Source organism: Hyperolius riggenbachi, chromosome 1, assembly GCF_040937935.1.
Source record: "Hyperolius riggenbachi isolate aHypRig1 chromosome 1, aHypRig1.pri, whole genome shotgun sequence".
In the NCBI taxonomy this organism is placed as follows: domain Eukaryota; kingdom Metazoa; phylum Chordata; class Amphibia; order Anura; family Hyperoliidae; genus Hyperolius; species Hyperolius riggenbachi.
Window position 1 is genome coordinate 495,911,159 of NC_090646.1, and position 21,793 is coordinate 495,932,951.

The 21,793-nt window shown below is 46.0% G+C and overlaps 1 protein-coding gene across 18 annotated transcripts in view; it reads right to left on the reverse strand.

Annotated features, from left to right (window-relative positions):
• ARVCF (ARVCF delta catenin family member) overlaps window positions 1–21,793 on the reverse strand; it is a 1,120,703-nt gene that overhangs the window by 638,892 nt on the left and 460,018 nt on the right. The window contains exon 1 of one of the 18 annotated variants that reach the window (XM_068243388.1): window positions 9,179–9,196. The exons of the other annotated variants lie outside the window; for them this stretch is intronic. The gene's annotated coding sequence lies outside the window, so the exon portion shown is untranslated. Of the gene's footprint in view, window positions 1–9,178; window positions 9,197–21,793 lie in introns of those variants that run through there. 18 annotated transcript variants of the gene reach the window in all.

A 21,793-nucleotide genomic window follows, 5' to 3' on the forward strand; every position in this document is an offset into this window, starting at 1 on the left:
GCTGACAGCATTATCCATTCTATTTACTAATGATGGACTGCTAACCACCCTTCAGTTAGATGAGGCAGTCTGCAGCTGTGTGAGCACCTCATGTGACCCCCAAAATGCAGCTTTTTATCAATTTGCATCATAATAAATCCATTCAGCCCAGCATCCTGCTGAGCACTGTTGATCTTTCCTTTGGAGAGAACAGAAGTGATTCACGCTTAATTTAGAATATCCTACAGGTAGAGAGAAAAGCATCAGAGCATTAATCTTACATCTGCATAAACCTGTCCAAGGTTTAAGCTGCAAACTACTTCCAAATGAAATATATTCACTGCATAAACAAACCCAGAGGAAGCTCCATACAGCTTGTTTTACTCATCAGATAGGAGACCTCTGCTAAATCCCACATTCTAAGAAACACATGCGACAATTACGGCTATGCATCAGCTTATGAAATCAGTAATAGCTTTTTTTGTCTTAAATACATGCTCCTAGCAGAATGTTTGATTATTTCTCTCCTCGTTCTTTGGGCATGATTATAATACTGGAAGGGAGACAACAGCAGGGAAATTCCCTAGCGTCTAGGCATAAAAATGATGACAAAGAATAAAGCAACAATGTGTGCTGATTTGTGATAACCACCGATAAGGACATATGCCGTACTTGCTATAGCAACTAATTGATTTTTTTATACTCAGGCTTTTGGGCCATTCAGTATAAAATTGCTCTGGTTGTCACAAGCAGCACAAACCTTGTCATAGGATGCCACCAACCACTGGAATGTATAATTCACTTCGGCTCCTTTCACACTAGGGCCCAAAGCCTATTAACAGGGTCAGATCTACCATAAGGCACTGTAGGCAGGTGCCTACCGGAGCCTGATGAGGAAAAGGCAGCTCTCTCCCCTCCTCGAGTGCCTCTCTCCTTGCCTACGCAGAGTGCAGCATAAATGAGAGGTCACTCACTCAGCTCTCAGCATTCCACTGACGAGATCTCCCTTCAGTCGAGGACACCTCTAGCTACCTAATACCTGCAGAAACCTGTAGCTACTTAGTATTAGGTAGCCAGAGGTACACTCAGTATTAAGGGACACCTGTGGCTACCGACACCGGGCAGAAGAAATAAAGGAGAGGTCAAAGCGGGGCCAGCCAGCACATTTGCGCTGCATCATGGGGTTTGCAGGTTCGCAGAGGGTGAAGTGTAGGGTGCCAGGACATCTGTGCCTATAGGCTCCTATGATGTAAATCCGGGCCTGCCTATTAACTTTTCTACTAAGCTTTCCTTAAAAAAGATATTTTCAGATCTTATTAATAAAATAACTTTAAAGCTCTTAGTATGTTAGAAACTACTCAAAATAGGTTTGATATTACTTTTTTATCTACTTTTGAATAACTTTTAAATTGCTAAATGCTGAAATTATCTCCTGGGAGAAATATCTGGAGAAAAGGTTAATTGGATAAGGGCCTATGTCCGTTGCATTGCAACTGACAGTATCATTGCATTCAAAATGCTATGATATTCCTATGGAACTATCCCATTTATTGTGGTGCATTCCGTCGGTAACGCACAGCATGCAGTGCATTTACAGGGCATTTAAAGTGGCAGTGAGGCATACTTTCAGTGTACTGTATGCCTCACTGTATGATCGCACCATAATACTACCATACTGTAATGGATAGCGGAGATGCCGCCGCAGCAGTGAGCGGCATGGCGGCTGTCTCCGCGTCTCAGCTGGCGGTTTCCGCCGCGCTAATACATGGTGGAGTTTTGCCTGGGACTGTGAATAGCGGAGAGGCCGCCGCAGCGGTGAGCGGCATGGCGGCTGTCTCCGCGTCTCAGCCGGCAGCCTCCGCCACGCTATTACATGGTGGAGTTTTGCCTGGCCCTTCAGTTGCACATAGACTGAGGGCTACGCGCGCGCCATGCGACAAGACCTTTATGCGAATAGAAGGGGAGTCAGCTAATCGGCCGGTCAGCTGACTCCAGCAGTGCTCCTGATTGGCTGAGTGACTGGGGCGGCGCTATCGGGCGCTCTCAGTATATATAGGACATGCCTGTCAGTAGCTCCTCGTCTGCTGTTGCAAATGCTACGTGTTAGCACTCAGACCTTAGTCAGATCCCAAAGTGTGCTAGAACCAGCAGGAGCTGGGGATCCACACTTAGTTAGATTCTGTTGATAGCTAAAGTACTAATTGAATTGCATTATTTGTTATGACCTTCTGCTAAGCCTCGACTACTCTTCTGCCTACTGATTCTGTGCTTCTGCCTATCTGATCCTGTTGCCGACTCAGCCTGAATACTACTCTGATTTAGCCTTCTGTCTTTGTACCGTATCTGTCCGTCTGTTGCCGAATCTGCTTGTCTGACTCTTCTGCCCTCACCAGTGAGTCTAGTCTCTCGTGAGGGATTCTCTGTACAGTTTTATCACCTGCTCCTCAGGTGATCAGTAGCTATAGTACAGTCTGAATTACCTGCTCCTCAGGTGATCAGTAGCTACAGTACAGTCTGAATCACCTGCTCCTCAGGTGACCAGTAGCTGCAGTACAGTCTGAATCACCTGCTCTTCAGGTGACCAGTAGTTGCAGTACAGTCTGAATCACCTGCTCCTCGGGTAATCAGTACCTGCAGTACGGTTGGTATCACCTGCTCCTCGGGTGACCACCGACTGCAGTCTGTATCACCCGCTCCTCGGGTGATCATTATATGTTGTATTACTGTTGCACCAAACACCTATCCTTACATCCGATTGTCCTGTGTCTTGCTATACTAGCATTATTGGTGATTCTGCAGATCACTACATAATCAGGTATAGCATCTGTATTATTGGTTATACTGCAGATCACCAATAATCAGAAAATCTGTTCTTGCTGACACCAATCGTTACACATACGGTGTGACTTTTCAGCTCCATTGCAGTGTGATGTTATCTGGATTGGTGAAGCATTCCGTATTGCAGCTCTGCAGCTTTTTTAAACAAAGCTACCAAAACATGGTTCCTATTGCAATTATCTTTTAAATCTTTCAATGCAAACTGGGATTTGCTAACTTTGCTAAGGTCTGCATAAAAAAAAGTTTATTTAAATGTTATAAATGTTAAGATGGTGTAGTCTTACATTGCTGTATTCTAATGTAACTCAATGGGTGACGCATCAGGGGTAGCGTAGTTGTTAGAATTTGGCATTACGGTGTTCCGAAGCCAAAGACACACATTCAGCACTGAGCAGCTGGACAAAGTGTATTTCATTTAAAGTGAATGTTTACCGTTTTTAAAAAAAAAAGTCAGATACTCACCTAAGGAGAGGGAAGGCTCGGTCCTAATGAGCCTTCCCTCTCGTCTCCCAATGCCCGGTCCCGCGCAGGATCCCCCATGGCAGTATTCGACCAGTTCGGTCAAATACTGCCACTTCCGCATGGCGAAGGGAGCTTTCGGAAGCCTTCGGGAGCACTCGGGCTCCCGAAGACGGGCCGCTCCATACTACGCATGCGCGAGCGCCCTCTATGACGCACTCGCGCGTGCGTAGTATGGAGCGGCCCGTCTTCGGAAGCCCGAGTGCACCCGAAGACCTCCGAAGTCCCTGCGGCAGCGGACGCGAACGGGGGAGCCAGCGCAGCACTGAGGGCACCGGGAGAGGAGCGGGAAGGCTCATTAGGACCGAGCCTTCCCTCTCCTTAGGTGAGTATCTGACTTTTTTATTTTTAAAAATGGTATCCACTGGCTTTAAATGCCGAATTTGAACAACGATACTAATCAGTGGCATATAAATGTCCAGAAATGTGCACTCCTGAAAAGAAAGCTTGATGTCTACTGCAGCACCCATCCGTGCACATCAAGCTTTCTCTCCAGGAGTGCACATTTGCTTTGGCATTATTGTCCTTGAGAAAGCGACACATTGTTGTCTCGAAACGTTGGAATATTGTAATATGCAGCAATAAAGACAGTTTACATTTGATTGGAGTGTCGACGGTTTACTCTTCTGCACTTAAATCATGTCTGAATAACAGTGGTGTAGCAACAGGGGATGCAGAGGTCGCGACCGCATCGGGGGCCCTTGGGCCAGAGGGGCCACTAGGGGTCCTCCCTCATTCATCTTGTCAGCTTTTCATTGGTGATATGCTGGTAATGAACACCTCTATATGTGCATTGTATAATGGTAATCCTTAAGCTATTTCCTTACTCTGATTACACGTCTCTGACACTGCAGCTGTCCTTGGTAGGTTCTAAGACTCCACATCAATAGATTGTTTGAGGCCCCATGTAAAACTCGCATCAGGGCCCCAAGCTCCTTAGTTATGCCTCTGCATACTGATATGTCTGTAGGCTAAAAGGCTATCATCATAATACTGACCTATAGAGCCGTATACTGTAGAAGTCAGTAGTAAAGCAGCAGATATAATTGAAAAGTTGCCTTGATTAAACATCTAGTCTAACTCCCACACACTCACAAGAAGACATTTGTAAAGAAAATGAAATGTAGAAATCATTGAATTAAACCAAGGAAAAGCTACATCAACAAGAAAAAACAGTCTGGTGGGAGTGATTGCTCTATTAATCTGGAGCGCTTATACTCGCACACATTAAACAGGGAGCTGCAGTTAAAATGTTCTGATGTACCACTTTTCTCTCCATCCATCATTTTAATTCAAGCTGCAGCTGGGGGTGGGCCACCACTATGCTGAGCTAGAGAAAAAGCCGGATTGCTTATGTACGTGTTGCAGGAGCTACAAGATGCCCCCATCTGTGCATAATATGCCTTATTATAGTGTTTAACAGCTCTGCTGGTCACTGGTACCTTTTGATATTATAGCAGCATCATATTATATATGGGTGGTTGTTAGTAATGCTTGGAGACACCATATGCCTATTAGTGCACAATGCCTGCTGTATTTATATCATTATAATATATAAACCCTCATCATCTAATCATGATCAACCATGAGTCCTAGCTGTTATGTACAAACTAATCACCAAAAGCAAATGATTAAATCAAAATCTAATCATTATTGTGAACATTAATATGTAAATGTGCAAACATCTAGGTATCTGCTCTGAGCAGTTTCCTTTAATTTTCAAGTGTATCTTAACAAACAAGAAATTGCCTCCTCAAACTTCACTTATCCTAAGCACTGAAATGTATCACATCCCTAACCTCAATCCCTGTACTACCTCTTGCCGCTACTATGCCTCTCCCTCATGAAGTCCATTACCTAACATCACCATTGTGATGAACAACTCGGCCATCCAGCCTGTCCCTTAAACCCGCTGCCTGGGTGTCAACCTCAACTCAACAGTCTCCTTCACCCCGCACATTCAGAACATCCCCAGATCCTGCCAATTCCATCTCTGCAACATCGCCAAATTTGCCCCACCTATCCCCTTACACCGCCAAACATCTGGTCCATGTGCTGCTCATCCTTTGCCTGGACTACTGCAATTTTTGGACAGCAGTGAAAGGCAGGATACATTTGAATGACTAACAGCATAGGTGTGCAGAGCCCAATTATATGCAGGATACACATCTTGCATTCAAAACAGATGCACCAAATTTAACATTAATGGAGGAAGTTAGCTTCCAAAAATAGTTTGCATGCAGAGTGTTCTGTTGCACTTTACCAAGTGTGCATTACCAAGTTAATGTGTGTTGCTATGGTAATGCACATTATGCCAAACATTACCATAGCAACGGGAGTCTTTATCTCAATAATGCATGTGCAGCTAATAAAGTAATGGCCGGTGCTCCCCCACTGTTAGTACTGTTAAATTTGCTGTGCGCTGCCTGAGCTCTGCAAATTTATTGTTCTTTTGTATATCAGGCCCCACTTACATACTCAGTCCAGCAGCTGTGTGCATGACGGCATAGTGAGGCGGCACAGGCTGATGCGCTAAAATACAAATTTAAATCATTTACATTTAATTCAACGGGTAATCTGACGGGAAATTGTTTTGTGTGTACATATCCAAACTATTCCCAACCAATAACTTTGCACAATTGATCCCTTTATGGATCAGAAACCGATCGGACAGGTGGGAAATAATCGTCTGATTTCCGTTGATCAGTTTGGAAGTTCCTTCGTGTTTTACTAGCATAAGAACGGCTGCAATGGTTAATAGTTTTATTATTTGGTTTCATCTCCACTTTCTAAATATGCTTTACATTTTAATAGATGAATCATTTAAGGATACAAGCACAGACAAATAAATATTCATTAAAGGCAGAGCCTTGCCAATGCTGCATAACACAGATCCGATTAGAGCGCACAACAGGCCTAGGGCTCAAGATGCCTTTTTTTGTTACCACGTTTCTGGATCCCTTTCCACTGTTTCCGCACACTCTAATGTAACCTGACTTTAAACATGTTTACAGACCTTTCCACTAATGAAAACCTGCTTTGATAATGTCACTGGTTTAGAATTAGAGGCAGGAACTCTGACAGTTACAGAAGGAGAGTAAATGTACGAGTCAAGGGAATCCACTGAATAGCATAAAGGAGTGAGAATTAAAGGACAATGAGCGATAAATGCTCTGTGCAAGAACTGTCATGTATTACTGCATGAAAATCTCCTCACTGGAAAAAGAGATCATATACAGAATTAGATCATCACAGCCAAGCTGAGCAAGTGTAGCTGGAATAATAAGATACCTGTTGAGTCCATCAAAGCAGACAGTATGGACTCTGCATCCAAATGAAATACCTCTACATCCAACCTGGAGGAAAAGAGAGCAGCAGAGGTGCTGGTGTATGTGGGTCTTTCATATGGCATAAAACATGGGTCTTTAATAAATCATCAAATAAGGCATTATCAGCATGACTGTGATACAACGTCAAAGAGAAATTTGCACTTCTATAAATCTATAAGGATACTTTTATGCTAAATTTACATGAAGAACCTTAAAAATAACTGAAATAGCCAATCTTCAGTTTAAAATGTTAGTTGCAACATCATAACCTAAAGACAAGCTGACGGCAGTGATTCTTGCTGCCTCCTGCAGGCTTACAGTACCCCTGAACTGAGAGGGGTGGTTTGCATGGTTAATAACATTTTTTGGGGGGTCACAGCACCATCCTCATGGTCCAGCGCCCCCCAGGGGTCCCTGCAGTACGAACATCGATTATAGGCAGGGAGGAAGTGGCAGTTATCCTCCTCTGTTGGCCCTAGGAACACGCCCATTTGTACCGCCCCCGGCCGCAACTTCGTTCTGGAATTAATACCTGGAGTAAAAAAAAGCCCCAGATAATACTTGCATTCCACTCACTGGGCTTGATTCACTAAACCATGATAACTCAAATGTCACACCTTATCAAAGATATCACACCTTATCAAAGTTAACATGCCTTATCAGAGTAGCATTGCAAGCGCTACAAATTATGCCTACTAATTGGCAATGGCACTCACCCTGCCCTGAGTCCCTGCGGGTTTGTAGCGCTTGCTATGCTACTCTGATAAGGCGTGTTAACTTTGATAAAGTGTGATATCTTTAATATGGTGTGATATTTGAGTTATCGCGGTTTAGTGAATCAAGCCCACTGTTTTTTCTATCCCGTCAGCTCTTCCGTTCCACCACAGTGTCCATTCGTAAACTCAGTGCCATTGCTGTGAAAATGCCAGGGCTTACAAGAGGAAACTGCAGCAGAATGGAAGAGTTGACGGGATGGAAAAGACAGTGATTGGAATACAGAGTAGGTGAGTTATCATCTGGAGGTGTTTTTTACACAGGTCACTCGGGTTAGGAGTACTTTAAAGCCAATCTCCATCCTAATTAACAATATCCTGCAGCCTTGCTGTAAAGAAAAGTTATATTACCTGCGATGTCTTGTCCCACAAAGCCATACCGAAGACCCTGCATTACTCGATTATTGGTGCCTGACCCCGCCTCCCATCTCTCCACGGAGAAAAACGTCAAGCTATTTACTGCAGTAAATAATCCTAAGGTGTGTATGTATGTATATATACACACATTATATATATATATATATATATATATATATATAGTGGCTTGCAAAAGTATTCAGCCCCCTTGAAGTTTTCCACATTTCGTCACATTACTGCCATAAACATGAATCAATTTTATTGGAATTCCACGTGAAAGACCAATACAAAGTGGTGTACACGTGAGAAGTGGAATGAAAATCTTACATGATTCCAAACATTTTTTACAATCAATAACTGCAAAGTAGGGTGTGCGTAATTATTCAGCCCCCTGAGTCAATACTTTGTAGAACCACCTTTTGCTGCAAATACAGCTGCCAGTCTTTTAGGGTATGTCTCTACCAGCTTTGCACATCTAGAGACTGAAATCCTTGCCCATTCTTCTTTGCAACACAGCTCCAGCTCAGTCAGATTAGATGGACAGCGTTTGTGAACAGCAGTTTTCAGATCTTGCCATACACACACACACACACACACACACACACACACACACACACACACACACACACACACACACACACACACACACACACACACACACACACACACACACACACACACACATATCACCTTACACACAAGTTTTCACTACAGTTTCCTTGCATTGAGCATTAATATTTTAGTAGCGACAACATGCATATTCTGACACAAGCCTCTTAACCTGACAAAGGCCTTGGCTGGTGAAACACGGCTCTACTAAGATATTATTAAACAAAAGCTATGCAACTGTAATGGTATCTCCTCATTATTTTGAACACTTCAGAAACCCTTTAGAAGAATAATGGAATGAAACAGAAAGTGTGCTTTCCTACTGTCATTAGTAATTAAGAATGTATATCTAGGAGTCAGAGAACAGTTTGGTGTAGGAGTTGTCTTGCTATTACACCGTGTCTGGTTAGTAGTATTACAACCATCAAAAAAACCTGTAACCCTTTCCTAGGTGTCTCAGTCAATCAGATGCGTCACATCTGTTCTATCCCTATGACAATCCATTGTATACAGCCTGTATTGCTGTCAGCTTCTTGTCTTCCTATACTCATTATGCTAACTCCCTGATTTTTTTGAAGCATGGTAAAAAATAGGTACAAAGTCATCATACTCTGCAAGGTGTATATACATTCAGAGCATATTGACACCTCACAGCGTTTCATCAAAACATGAAGGCCATTTTCTCATGAGGCGTAAGATGTGTTAATACGCACTTTATAGCCTATGCAAAAGCAGAAGGGAAAAAAGTGGCTTCATGACTGGCAGTGTACATACCTGTCCAGAATGAATTTCATTTCAAGGGTTTTTATAGAAATTACATAGCTAGTTTGATTGAAAAAAAGACATTCGTCCATCAAGTCCAACCTGAAAAAAAAAGTAATAAATAAATAAATAAATAAATAATAGTAATGAAACACCATCCTGAACCTGCACATGTCCCAGCTGATCCAGGGAAAGGCAAAAAACCTTACAAGGCCTGGGCCAAATAGCCTTAAAAGGAAAAATCCAGACTCCAGGTGGCATTCAGATAAATCCCTGGATCAAATCTTCCGGGAATTACCTAATAATTATAGCCGTGGATGCCTTTTAATGCAAGGAAAGCATCCTTTTTAAATGCAGGTATAGAGTTTGCCATAACTACTTTCTGACGTAAGATAGTCCAGATTTTAACCACTCTCACTGTGAAGGACCCCTTTCTAAATAGATTGCAAGAACGTTTTTTCCTCCACACGCAAATCATGTCCCCTGGTCCGTCGTGCAACCCTTGGGCCAAAAAGCTCATCTGCCAAGCTTTTGTATTGCCCTCTGATGTACTTTTACATGTTAATCAGGTCATCTCTCAGTCGCCTTTTAACCAAGCTAAATAAGCCCAGTTTGTCCAACCTTTCTCAGTAATTGTATGGTCATTTTTGTTTCACATACATATTGAGTTTTAATTACTTACAAAGGCTAGTTATAAATGAATATTCATGGGCCCATATGCAATTAACTTTTTATCCTTAGTTTTTTTTCTCCAATGTGATATTTTCAAAATTGTGAATAAAATACCCTCTAAACTACCAGCAAAGAAGAAAATACTCTGAATAATTTTAATAGTACTTTTTCACCTACATTTTGGTGCTGTATCAGTTGCAATGTACTGAAAAATTATTTTAAATAGAAGATGAAAAATTATCTCCTAGGAGGAAAAAACTCATGAGGAAAAGTGAATTGAATATGGGCCACTCTTGTTAAAGTGAACCTAAAGAAATGTGTCTTCCCCTTTAAAAACAAAAATGTGTCCCTTTAACAAGTATGGGTACATAATGTACTCTATAGTCACCCCCTGTCTCTGCCTAAGCCCACTTCCACCTGAAGCCATGTCTCATGAACAAAAACCACCACAGCAATTTCTGATATAGACTGCAGAGCTTCATCTGCTATCCACGTTCTATACAATCTTGTCTGTGTCCTGTGTTAGGACCTGTACACACTGGCTGCATTGTGCTGCATTTTTTAAATTGCATGTGTTTTTTAATTGCAAGGTCTTTTGAAAAAACATAAAAAATCGTGATGACCTGTACACAGCGGTGGTATGTGTTTTTTAATTTTCATGAAGCCTTTGCAATAAAAAAAAAATCACATGCGATTTTAAATCGCAGTGCAATGCAGCCATTGTGTTCAGAGCCTTAGCATTTTGCTAACACAGCTCTTCCATAGCTCAAACTGCCTTCTCCAACACCCATGTGTTGTCAGTGCCATGTGGCGGATGCCGATTTATGGCCACAGATAACCAAGTCCTTTTGCTACTCATCTCTAAGCACAAAAGGACTTGGTTATCTGTAGCCATACATCTTTGTCTCTTACATGGCAGTGATGACATATAGGGCTGGAGAAGTTGGTGTCGGCTATGGGAGGGCTGTGTTAGCGGAATGCTGACACAGCACACAGACAAGATTATTATTATTATTAATTTATAAAGCGCCAACATATTCCGTGGTGCTGTACAAAGTAAGAAACAAACATGGAGTACATAATAATACAGACAATGGTGTAGACCAATATACAAGATGCATAATTAGTGACAAAATAAAAAAAAAAAGATACAGAATAAAAAGTTTAGAATTGGTAATTGTCACAGGAGCCCTCAGTGGCTGACCGCACCTAGCCTTCTAAACGGTGCCAGCGCACAGATCGTGCGAACTCTGGTCGCAGTCAATGCGCAGGAACCGTTAAGAATTAGCCGCAGACAACTCAGAAGGGAGCCTGTGAGACACGGGTGATTACAACGTCACCTCCTGGTTCAGAGTAAACTGCCACCACCGCGGTTACTATGGGACCGTGGGGCCCACTAACTGACTGACTAATCCTGCGAATAAAACGGTTAAACACACGATATTCTGTCTAGCCAACAACAAACAGTAGCGTATCTTCAGAGACACGGGATCACTTCTGTGTGTGTGCTGATAAGTAGGGTAGCGGAAAGTGAATGACTTGGAGAAAGTCGTTTATTCACGCAATATAAATAATTAATATATACAGACAATTATTTAAAATCAACAATTATGAAAACAGTGATAGCCAGTATGAAAATAAAAGAAGGGAGAAAAATACTTAGTTCTGGAAAGATGTCCTTATTTTGGGAAGAATCATAAAGTCCTTGGTTTCAAAGTCCAGAGTTCAGAGTTCAGACCAGGTGGATGCCAGCATATCCTCAAGCTGGCATCTGATGAGTGCAAGATGGTTCAGTGTGGAGGACACTGAGTTTTAGTCCTCAGCCATTCTTATGCCCCTGCTTCAGTAGGAGGGAGTGAGGGCGGGGAGCTATACACCTCCTTCAAAGATGAGATGAGCCCTCCTCTTGTACTGGGGCTAGAAATCATATCTACCCATATATGGGCTCTATCTCACAGAACCGTACAGGTCAGGGCAGATTTACTAATATTTCCAGATCTGCCTCGATGTACCCAGCAGTCTGATACCAAACATGAGGGGTGGGACCCCTGTGGTACCATTAGGGCATTTTGAGACTGCCTAACTGGTAGTCCTTACCTCAGAATGTTCTGAAACTTCCTCAGAACCAGCACCGGGGCTCATGCTACCCTTCCCCCACGTTTGGCACTGCTGCCACCTTAGGAACCCCAGAAATATGACAGATCTGGGAAGTTATAGATATGGCTATGAGACAGAGGTTATTCCCAGGCAAAGGCTTCTTTGAAGTTTGGGGCAGCCAGCTAGGTGTCATCTCCCCTGCAGTGAGGGAGCCAGTGGGTCTGGCTTTCCCCCCAGCTAGATTGCTTCTGCCAGGATGCTTGTCACCTTGTACCTGATGGATGGCCAGCAGCACAGCTTGAAGCCAGGGCCCTCCAGGCAGATTAGGCTCATTAGCATATCAAAAGAGCAATCCAGCCTGCTGGTGCTCTCTCTCTTGAGTGAGAAGGGACTGCAGCTGCCCCTACACACTCAACCCAGATCGCATCGATTGAAGCGCAATCGATGCAGAGCGATCGAGCGCGATCGCTTTCCTTCACGGGCGGTTACAGGACGCAACCGTCCGTGACAGCCCCCCCTGGGGAGAAGGCAGATAGACATGCATCAGCAAGATGTGTGTCGTTGCCGCTAACCTGCGATGTCTGATCTAGTTCCCCGTTGCAACGGGATAGCCCGTCGGCGTTTTGGTGTCGGCTGCCTGCTTTGTGTTGAACCAACATGGACCGTTCTGGACAGGGCGTTTGCGCCACTGCAGTCGGACGTGGTGTCTGCCGGGACTGCGGACAACGGGCAGTGGGTTGGTTAGGTCAACAGCCAGCCCACGCAGGGTTCCCCTGCTGAGTGGCTGTGGACCTAAGGGAACCCCGCGGGAATCCCTGGACCTTCCCAGCTCCTGACAGACGGCACATGCCCTGCAGTAGTTGGCTACATCCCTGTTCATCCGGGGCCAATAAAACTGTTTCCGAATACCGGCGAGTGTCTTGCGGACACCCGAGTGCCCGGTCAGAGGATTACCATGTGCGGATTTCAGCACATGTCCCCTGAACGCACTCGGGACCACAAGCCATTTGGTATTCGCGGGGGATCTACCTGTAGGGGGCTGTGCAGACTCACTGTACAGTCTCCCACCTTCCCAGTACACCTTGAAAGCGGCCCCGTCTGCGAGGGGCTCAGCGGCTTGCTGCATGAGCACCTCCAGGCTTGGGTCACTTTGTAGTGCGGCTGAGAATACGGCGCTGTCAGTTTCAGCCAACTGGCTCATGTCACACGAGGCCAGCGGCTGAAAGGTCTCATCCCTGCGGTCAGAGGAGGGGGAGGAGGCCGGAACCCCCTCCACCTGTTCTGAGCTCGGGTTCTGAGCAGTGCAGCTGCGCGGTATTGCTAGCACAGGTACACTGTCAGAATGGCACATATTGGCATTACCTACATCATTGTCACAAGCATTTATAACAGTAACAGGAACATTTTCATCACGGACAGTTTGTACCGTAAACCCAGGTACAGTTACAGCATCCTCACAACAGACAGTCTGTACATCAAACTCAGGTGCCTTTGAAGCAGGCACTATTGAACCTGGTACCCTTGAACTGGGCACATTCAACCCACCTCCCCCTGGTGCTCCCCCAAGTGTATAAAGTACCTGGTGGTGGGTGGAGAGTCCGTCTCCTTCCGTGAGCGACAAGGCGGTCGTGGCAGGTTCATAGTAGGACACAAGCTTGCCCAAATCAGTCCCTAGCAACACAGGGACTGGGAGATCCTTCATAACCCCAACAACCCTTTCTTGGACCCCTCCCACTCCCCAATCCAGCTTCACTCTGGCGTGGGCTATGTGAAAAAGGGTGCCTTCTACTCCAGTAAGGGCAAGGGATCGGCTGGAGCTGATGCTCTCCTTTGGCACAAGGTGTGAGTGAACTAACGTGATGTCAGCTCCGGTGTCTCGGAATCCGGTGACAACTTTGCCGTTCACTCTAACAAGTTGCTGCTGGTCGGTTCGGTCGCGGATTTCCTTTCCGCGGGCAAACAGGACAAAATCTGATGATCCAGGCTGTGGTTCGCTGGCGGGTTGCCTCTGCTGTGGGTGAGGTGCAGGTGATGCAGATGATCCAGGTGCTGGTGGTGTCTGTCTCCGCTCCGGACAGTCGAATTTCATGTGTCCGGGCTGGCGGCAGTAGTGACAGGTGACCTCTCCAGGCGCTGCAGGCCTGGGTGCAGCAGCTGCGCTGGGTGGCCTCTGTGGCGGACGGCTCACAGGGGCAGGAGGGTCTGCCGAGGTATTGGGCTGACCTCCTCTCCAGCTGGATGGGACAGTTCTGCGTGTATCAGCCACCCGGGTAGTTGCAAAAGTCTCAGCAAGGTCTGCAGCGACAGTTGCTGAAGCCGGCTTGCGTTCTAGCACAAATTGTCGTACATCAGCAGGGCAAATGTTCAGAAATTGTTCCAGGACTATCAAGTCCTCCAGGACGCCATAAGACCCTTTGGTGAGGCCTAGTGTCCACTGGCGGAGTGTGGTGAGCAAGCTGCTGACCACATCTCGGTACGAATCAGAAGACTTTTTCTGCCAGGCCCTGAACTTTTTCCGATAGGCTTCTGGCGTCAGCTGGTACTTAGTAATGATAGCGTCTTTTATAGCAGCATAATCATTATCCTTCTCCGCAGGCAATTCTGCGAAGGCATCAAGCGCTTTGTAGCGCAGCAACGGTGTCAGATGTCTGGCCCACTGGTCTTGGGACAGACGATACTGACGGCATGCTTTTTCAAAAGACCGCAAAAACAAGTCAATGTCAGTGTCTTTTTCAATATTAGCAAATTTAAATTTTGCACTTACGGGTGCTGCAGCTCCTTCAGCAGGGAGGCTGGGCGGTGAACTCCGGCTGGCCTGTTGAACCTTTGCCATGTCGAGCTCATGCTGTCGTCTCTCCCGCGCCTCTGCAGATTGGCGCTCCCGTTCCTCGCGGGCTTCCATGTACTGCATGTACTTGTCCAGGTCAGTCTCCATCAGCTTTTGTAATGCCTGCTGCATTACCGGGTCAGCACCCCTGGACAGTCCAGTACTGGCCAGTTCCGGGCGAGTAATGTCAGAAACTCTGGGATTGGGGTTCATACTGACAGTCTCTGGCGTAACTGTTGCAACAGGGCCCGCAGGATGCTCAACCTCTGTACGCCTAAGATCTTCAGCCTCTGGTTCCCCTTGATTGTCAGATGGGCTGGTATCCACCTCAGCGGACACTCCCGGCTCCCGCAGTTGCTGGGTATCCCATCTGGACAAGTCGGCCATCAGGTCCCGTTTTGTCTTGCGGAGGATGCCAATGCCCCTCTCTTCGCAAAGATTTTCCAGGTCTGCTAGGCACATGTTCTGGTAGTTCCCGGACATTTCCATGCCAAATAAAATAAAACTTTGGGGAAGGGGTACTGGCTACACAGTCTCTCTGTATATATAAAAAATATATTGCCTTCCAGCTACACCAACGAATTAGTTCGTTTCTCGATAGCGCTAGCGCTATCGCAGATACTTTCAGCACAACACAGATCCAACCGCTGCCTAACACTGTCACAGGAGCCCTCAGTGGCTGACCGCACCTAGCCTTCTAAACGGTGCCAGCGCACAGATCGTGCGAACTCTGGTCGCAGTCAATGCGCAGGAACCGTTAAGAATTAGCCGCAGACAACTCAGAAGGGAGCCTGTGAGACACGGGTGATTACAACGTCACCTCCTGGTTCAGAGTAAACTGCCACCACCGCGGTTACTATGGGACCGTGGGGCCCACTAACTGACTGACTAATCCTGCGAATAAAACGGTTAAACACACGATATTCTGTCTAGCCAACAACAAACAGTAGCGTATCTTCAGAGACACGGGATCACTTCTGTGTGTGTGCTGATAAGTAGGGTAGCGGAAAGTGAATGACTTGGAGAAAGTCGTTTATTCACGCAATATAAATAATTAATATATACAGACAATTATTTAAAATCAACAATTATGAAAACAGTGATAGCCAGTATGAAAATAAAAGAAGGGAGAAAAATACTTAGTTCTGGAAAGATGTCCTTATTTTGGGAAGAATCATAAAGTCCTTGGTTTCAAAGTCCAGAGTTCAGAGTTCAGACCAGGTGGATGCCAGCATATCCTCAAGCTGGCATCTGATGAGTGCAAGATGGTTCAGTGTGGAGGACACTGAGTTTTAGTCCTCAGCCATTCTTATGCCCCTGCTTCAGTAGGAGGGAGTGAGGGCGGGGAGCTATACACCTCCTTCAAAGATGAGATGAGCCCTCCTCTTGTACTGGGGCTAGAAATCATATCTACCCATATATGGGCTCTATCTCACAGAACCGTACAGGTCAGGGCAGATTTACTAATATTTCCAGATCTGCCTCGATGTACCCAGCAGTCTGATACCAAACATGAGGGGTGGGACCCCTGTGGTACCATTAGGGCATTTTGAGACTGCCTAACTGGTAGTCCTTACCTCAGAATGTTCTGAAACTTCCTCAGAACCAGCACCGGGGCTCATGCTACCCTTCCCCCACGTTTGGCACTGCTGCCACCTTAGGAACCCCAGAAATATGACAGATCTGGGAAGTTATAGATATGGCTATGAGACAGAGGTTATTCCCAGGCAAAGGCTTCTTTGAAGTTTGGGGCAGCCAGCTAGGTGTCATCTCCCCTGCAGTGAGGGAGCCAGTGGGTCTGGCTTTCCCCCCAGCTAGATTGCTTCTGCCAGGATGCTTGTCACCTTGTACCTGATGGATGGCCAGCAGCACAGCTTGAAGCCAGGGCCCTCCAGGCAGATTAGGCTCATTAGCATATCAAAAGAGCAATCCAGCCTGCTGGTGCTCTCTCTCTTGAGTGAGAAGGGACTGCAGCTGCCCCTACACACTCAACCCAGATCGCATCGATTGAAGCGCAATCGATGCAGAGCGATCGAGCGCGATCGCTTTCCTTCACGGGCGGTTACAGGACGCAACCGTCCGTGACAGTAATGACAGTGATAAAAGCAACATGATGAATAAAATGTATAATGATTTCCAAGACACAAAAGGGGGAGAGAGCCCTGTCCTTGCGAGCTTACAATCTAAAGGGAATGGGGGGGGGGGGGGGGGAAGTACACGATAAAATATATAGAGGTAGTGTGTTTTAGGATTCCTAGTAGGAGTGCAATTTGGTCTTAGGACAAAAGGAAGTGCCCTAAGGTAGCGCACATGCTTGTCGGAACAAATGAGTTTTTAGAGAGCGTTTAAAGGTAACAAAGGTTGGCGAGTGACGGATGTGTTGTGGGAGGGCATTCCAGAGGAGGGGTGAAGTGCGTGCAAAATCTTGTAAACGTGAATGTGAGGAGGTGATTCTACAGGAGGACAACAGAAGATCATGTGCAGATTATATAGAACGTGAATGGCAGATGAAGCTCTATGCGCTATATAAAAAACTGCTGTGGTGGTTTTTGCACATGGGAGAGTGGCTCCATGCCAAAATGGATGTGGGGCTGTCATGGGCAACTCAACAAAAAAGGTAAGGTTTTTGGGGTGCGTGCCGAATAACAAACATGACTTTAACTCAGTGCCCCCCCAATAAAACTTTGGATGATGCTTCCACCCCAAACAAAATGAACACCCTAACTGCAGTATAAACACCTATATAAGATGTGATAAAATGGACAGTGCATATATATTTTTAAAAGGTCTGAGAGATAAGATGTTGTAGAAAGCTTTGAGGGAAAAAAGGACAAAAGGAGCCCAGATAGTATATACTCACACAGATGGGTTTCTGAATCTGCAACCACTTGTCAAGCGTGTGGAGAAAGACCATGTCCACTCAGGGAACATGACACAACTGTGGGAATGGTTGCTCTCTTGCTACCAGAAAAATGGTGGTCACCACCTGACCAGTAGGTGTTGATGGCCACCCTAAAAGAAAGGGTTATATACAAGGGGAAAGCCTGTTTAAGAGGCACAGAAATGAGATAAAATTAGTTAAAAGCAATAAAATGAATAAATAAGTGGTGGATTACGTCAAAGGATAACACATGTATCGGAAAAAAATTGTATTAGCATTATGGCATTGCGTTTCGTAGGTAATAACCTCACTTGCTCAGGCCAATAGTGCCCTCTTTCTGCAACAGCAGAGCCCTGAGAACCTCATGTATCATCTTTTAAAGCAAGCCACCTCTTGTTTATTCATGTTATCACTTTTGCTTGGGCACCTCTTTCCATGGGATAAAAGGGAAACTTTTACAACCACTAAAAAATAAAATAAAGTAGGCAGATGATCAAATATAAAATATTAGACCCAATCAATCTGCATTGACTGCTTTTTAGAGTTTGAATTAAATGTAGTCCAGTTTCATTTTATGTTTCACAAGATAGGAAAGCTTAATCCCCAAAAATGCCTATAAAATAACTTTACTAGGAAACCTTGATTTCCCCTCAGCCTCCAATCAGAAGAGAAGATTCCAGTTGTGCTCAGCTGACAACTTCACAACGTTTAACACATTCTACTCTGATGACAATCTCGTTTTATTTAATATGCTTTAACATTTCCTTTAACATTTGCTTCTAACATTCCAGTTTAGGAATTTTTCAGATACCAATAGATAAAGCATGTTTTTTAAATATCCAGAAAGGCAGCATCCTACTGAAATTCTCTCTCTATCTGAATTGTAATACTGGTTCCCAGATGAACAGATGGATTTAATCTTTAAACTATATTATTACCCTGTAACCATAACTTCTGATCAAAAAGCATACTACCTTTCACCCCGGAATGGGATTGTCATATTACGACTAATGACAGATCATGGAAAAAGGTATTTAAAAATATAGCAAAACCTCTATAGGGCTATTTCAGCTAGAGAAATGTCTTATAAAGTTTTAACTAGATGGTGTGAAACCCATCATAGACAGCACAAAATGTATCCAGAGAGGTCTCCCCAACATTTTTCAAAAGAAGCCAAAACACTGAAGCCTGGAGTAATTTGTTCTGGGAATGCAATAAAGTTGCTCCCCATGGAATCACATAAAATTTATAAAGCAAAACCTTTTTATGAAAGAGATTGCACTAGGACTAGAAAACTAGACAAAGCTTCATTATTTACCCACAAAAATGTAAGGAAAATGTTCCTAAGAAATGTAGAAAACTGTTCCAGATGATTAGCAGAGCTAAAAACAATAGTCTAAAATCTTTGGATTTACCAGTCCTATCACTTGAAAATAAGAAGATACTTTTTTAATCTAGAAAATGGCTTATATATCATTGATGATCACCATGGGCTTGATTCACAAAGCGGTGCTAACTGTTAGCACGCCTGTGAAAACCCCCTTAGCACGTCTAAACAAGCTTTTCGCGCATAAAACTTTACGCGCGTACTGCACAGAGCACAGGGCGCACCGCGCGAAGTGCCCATTAAAGCCTATGGGACTTAGCGCGCGTAAAACTTTGCGCGCGTAAAACTTTACGCGCGCAAAGTTAGCGCACGATCTGATTGAGAAATCCGGTGCTAACCTACTTAGCACCCTGGTTAGCGCGTCTAAAGACTTTAGACGTGCTAAGTAGGTTAGCACCGCTTTGTGAATCAAGCCCCATGTCTTTTCCAAGAAACTTGGGATGACAGGACACAGAACACTTATATTGCACTTTCCTCCTGGCGAAATTGAAGCAGCAGAGCTGCAGCAACTAGGGCATGCTCAGTCTTGTCCAAGGACTCCTTACTGAATAAGTGCTGGCTTACTGAACAGGAAGAGCTGAGATTCGGACCCTGGCCTCCTGAGTCAGAGGCAGAGCCCTTAACGAGTACACAATCCAACTGGTATAATTAAAACTTTTTGCAAATTAGACATTTTTGTGCTCAGAGAAACTCCACATCATGAAGTCTCTGTTTTAAAATGTACAGGACACATATAAGTGACTAATCTTGTTAACTACTCTTGCATGGCATCACTTTACAAACCTGTGCATAAGTCTTGTAATGTTTGTCATCTTACAGCTCCTTCAACTACTTCCCTTAAAGAGAACCCGAGGTGTGTTTAAAGAATGTTATCTGCATACAGAGGCTGGATCTGCCTATACAGCCCAGCCCCTGTTGCTATCCCAAACCCCACTAAGGTCCCCCTGCACTCTGCAATCCCTCATAAATCACAGCCATGCTGTGAGGCTGTGTTTACATCTGTAGTGTCAGTCTCAGCTGCTCCCCCGCCTCCTGCATAGCTCCGGTCCCTGCCCCCGTCCCTTCCCTCCAATCAGCAGGGAGGGAAGGGATGCAGGCGGGGACTGGAGTTCTGCAGGAGGCGTGGAGAGCAGCAGATTGACACTATAGAGATAAACACAGCCAGCTCTGACAAGCTGTTTGTCAGCAGCGTGGCTGTGATTTATGAGGGATTGCAGAGTGCAGGGGGGCCTTAGTGGGGTTTGGGATAGCAACAGAGGCTGGGCTGTATAGGCAGATCCAGCCTCTGTATGCAGATAATATTCTTCAAACCCACCTCGGGTTCTCTTTAACCCCCTTGGCGGTATGAAAAATACCGCCAGGGGGAAGCGCAGCAGTTTTTTTTAAATTTTTTTTTTTAATCATGTAGTGAGCCGAGGGCTCGCTACATGATAGCCGCTGCTCAGCGGCATCCCCCCGCACGCTTCAATCGCCTTCGGCGATCTCCGATCAGGAAATCCCGTTCAAAGAACGGGATTTCCTGGAGGGCTTCCCCCGTCGCCATGGCGACGGGGCGGGATGACGTCACCGACGTCAGCGACGTCGGGACGTCATTGGGAGTTCCGATCGACCCCTCAGCGCTGCCTGGCACTGATTGGCCAGGCAGCGCTCGGGGTCTGGGGGGGGGGGGGGGCGCGCGCCGCACCGGATAGCGGCGATCGGGCGCGCGGCGGCGGCGGCGATCGGGGTGCTGGCGGCGGTGATCAGGGTGCTGGCGCAGCTAGCAAAGTGCTAGCTGCGTCCAGCAAAAAAATTATGTAAATCGCCCCAGCAGGGCCTGAGCGGCACCCTCCGGCGGCTTACCCCGTGTCACACACGGGGTTACCGCTAAGGAGGTTAAGGTCCAGAGACTGCTGGTATTGCAAAACTGCATAAAACGGTGCTTACTGATGATTCGCCACACTGATCCGCTGTTCTCACAGTCACGCCGATCTCCCATTGCCGCAGGTTCCTCTATCTGCCGTCTCTATGACTGCAGAGCTCTGAGCGCCGGTCAGGAGCCCCTTTCATGGGCTTGGCTTACATGGATGACAGAGTTCGGAGCCAATGAAAAAGGCCTCTGACTAGCTCACAGTGCTCTGCCGTCATACTGACGGCAGGGCTAGTGGGTTGCAGCAGGGGCCGAGCGGCGTGCATTGTTTAAATCTCTGTCCTGTCAGAGCTGCGCAGCCACCAGCATGACGTCGATTTCAACTGCGCTGGTCCAGAAGCAGCTAATTAACCACTTCAGGATTCTGCGTACGCTTAACTACACCCCTGAATCCTGAAGTGGTTTCCATGGAAACGGCCGCTCGTATGAGCGGCCGTTCCATGTCAGTTCACGGAGGGTGTCTCCGTGAACACCCTGCGAGCCGCCGATCGCAGCTCGCAGGGTAAATGTAAACACGCGGGGAAGATCTTCCCCGGTGTTTACATATATACGGCGCTGCGCAGCAGCAGCGCCGTAGAGGAGATCGGCGATCCCCGGCCTCTGATTGGCCGGGGATCGCCGGCATCTGATAGGCTAAAGCCTATCCTATCCGGCGCAGGACGGCTTTCCGTCCTGCGCCGCACACAGGGGACGGGAGAGGGAGGGAAGGGGGCAAAGGGAGGACTAGTGCTGCGGAGGGGGGCTTTGAGGAGCCCCCCCCCCCCCCCCCGCTAGGCACAGCAGCGCGGCGGCGATCAGACCCCCCCAGCAGGACATCCCCCTAGTGGGGAAAAAAGGGGGCAGGTCTGATCGCC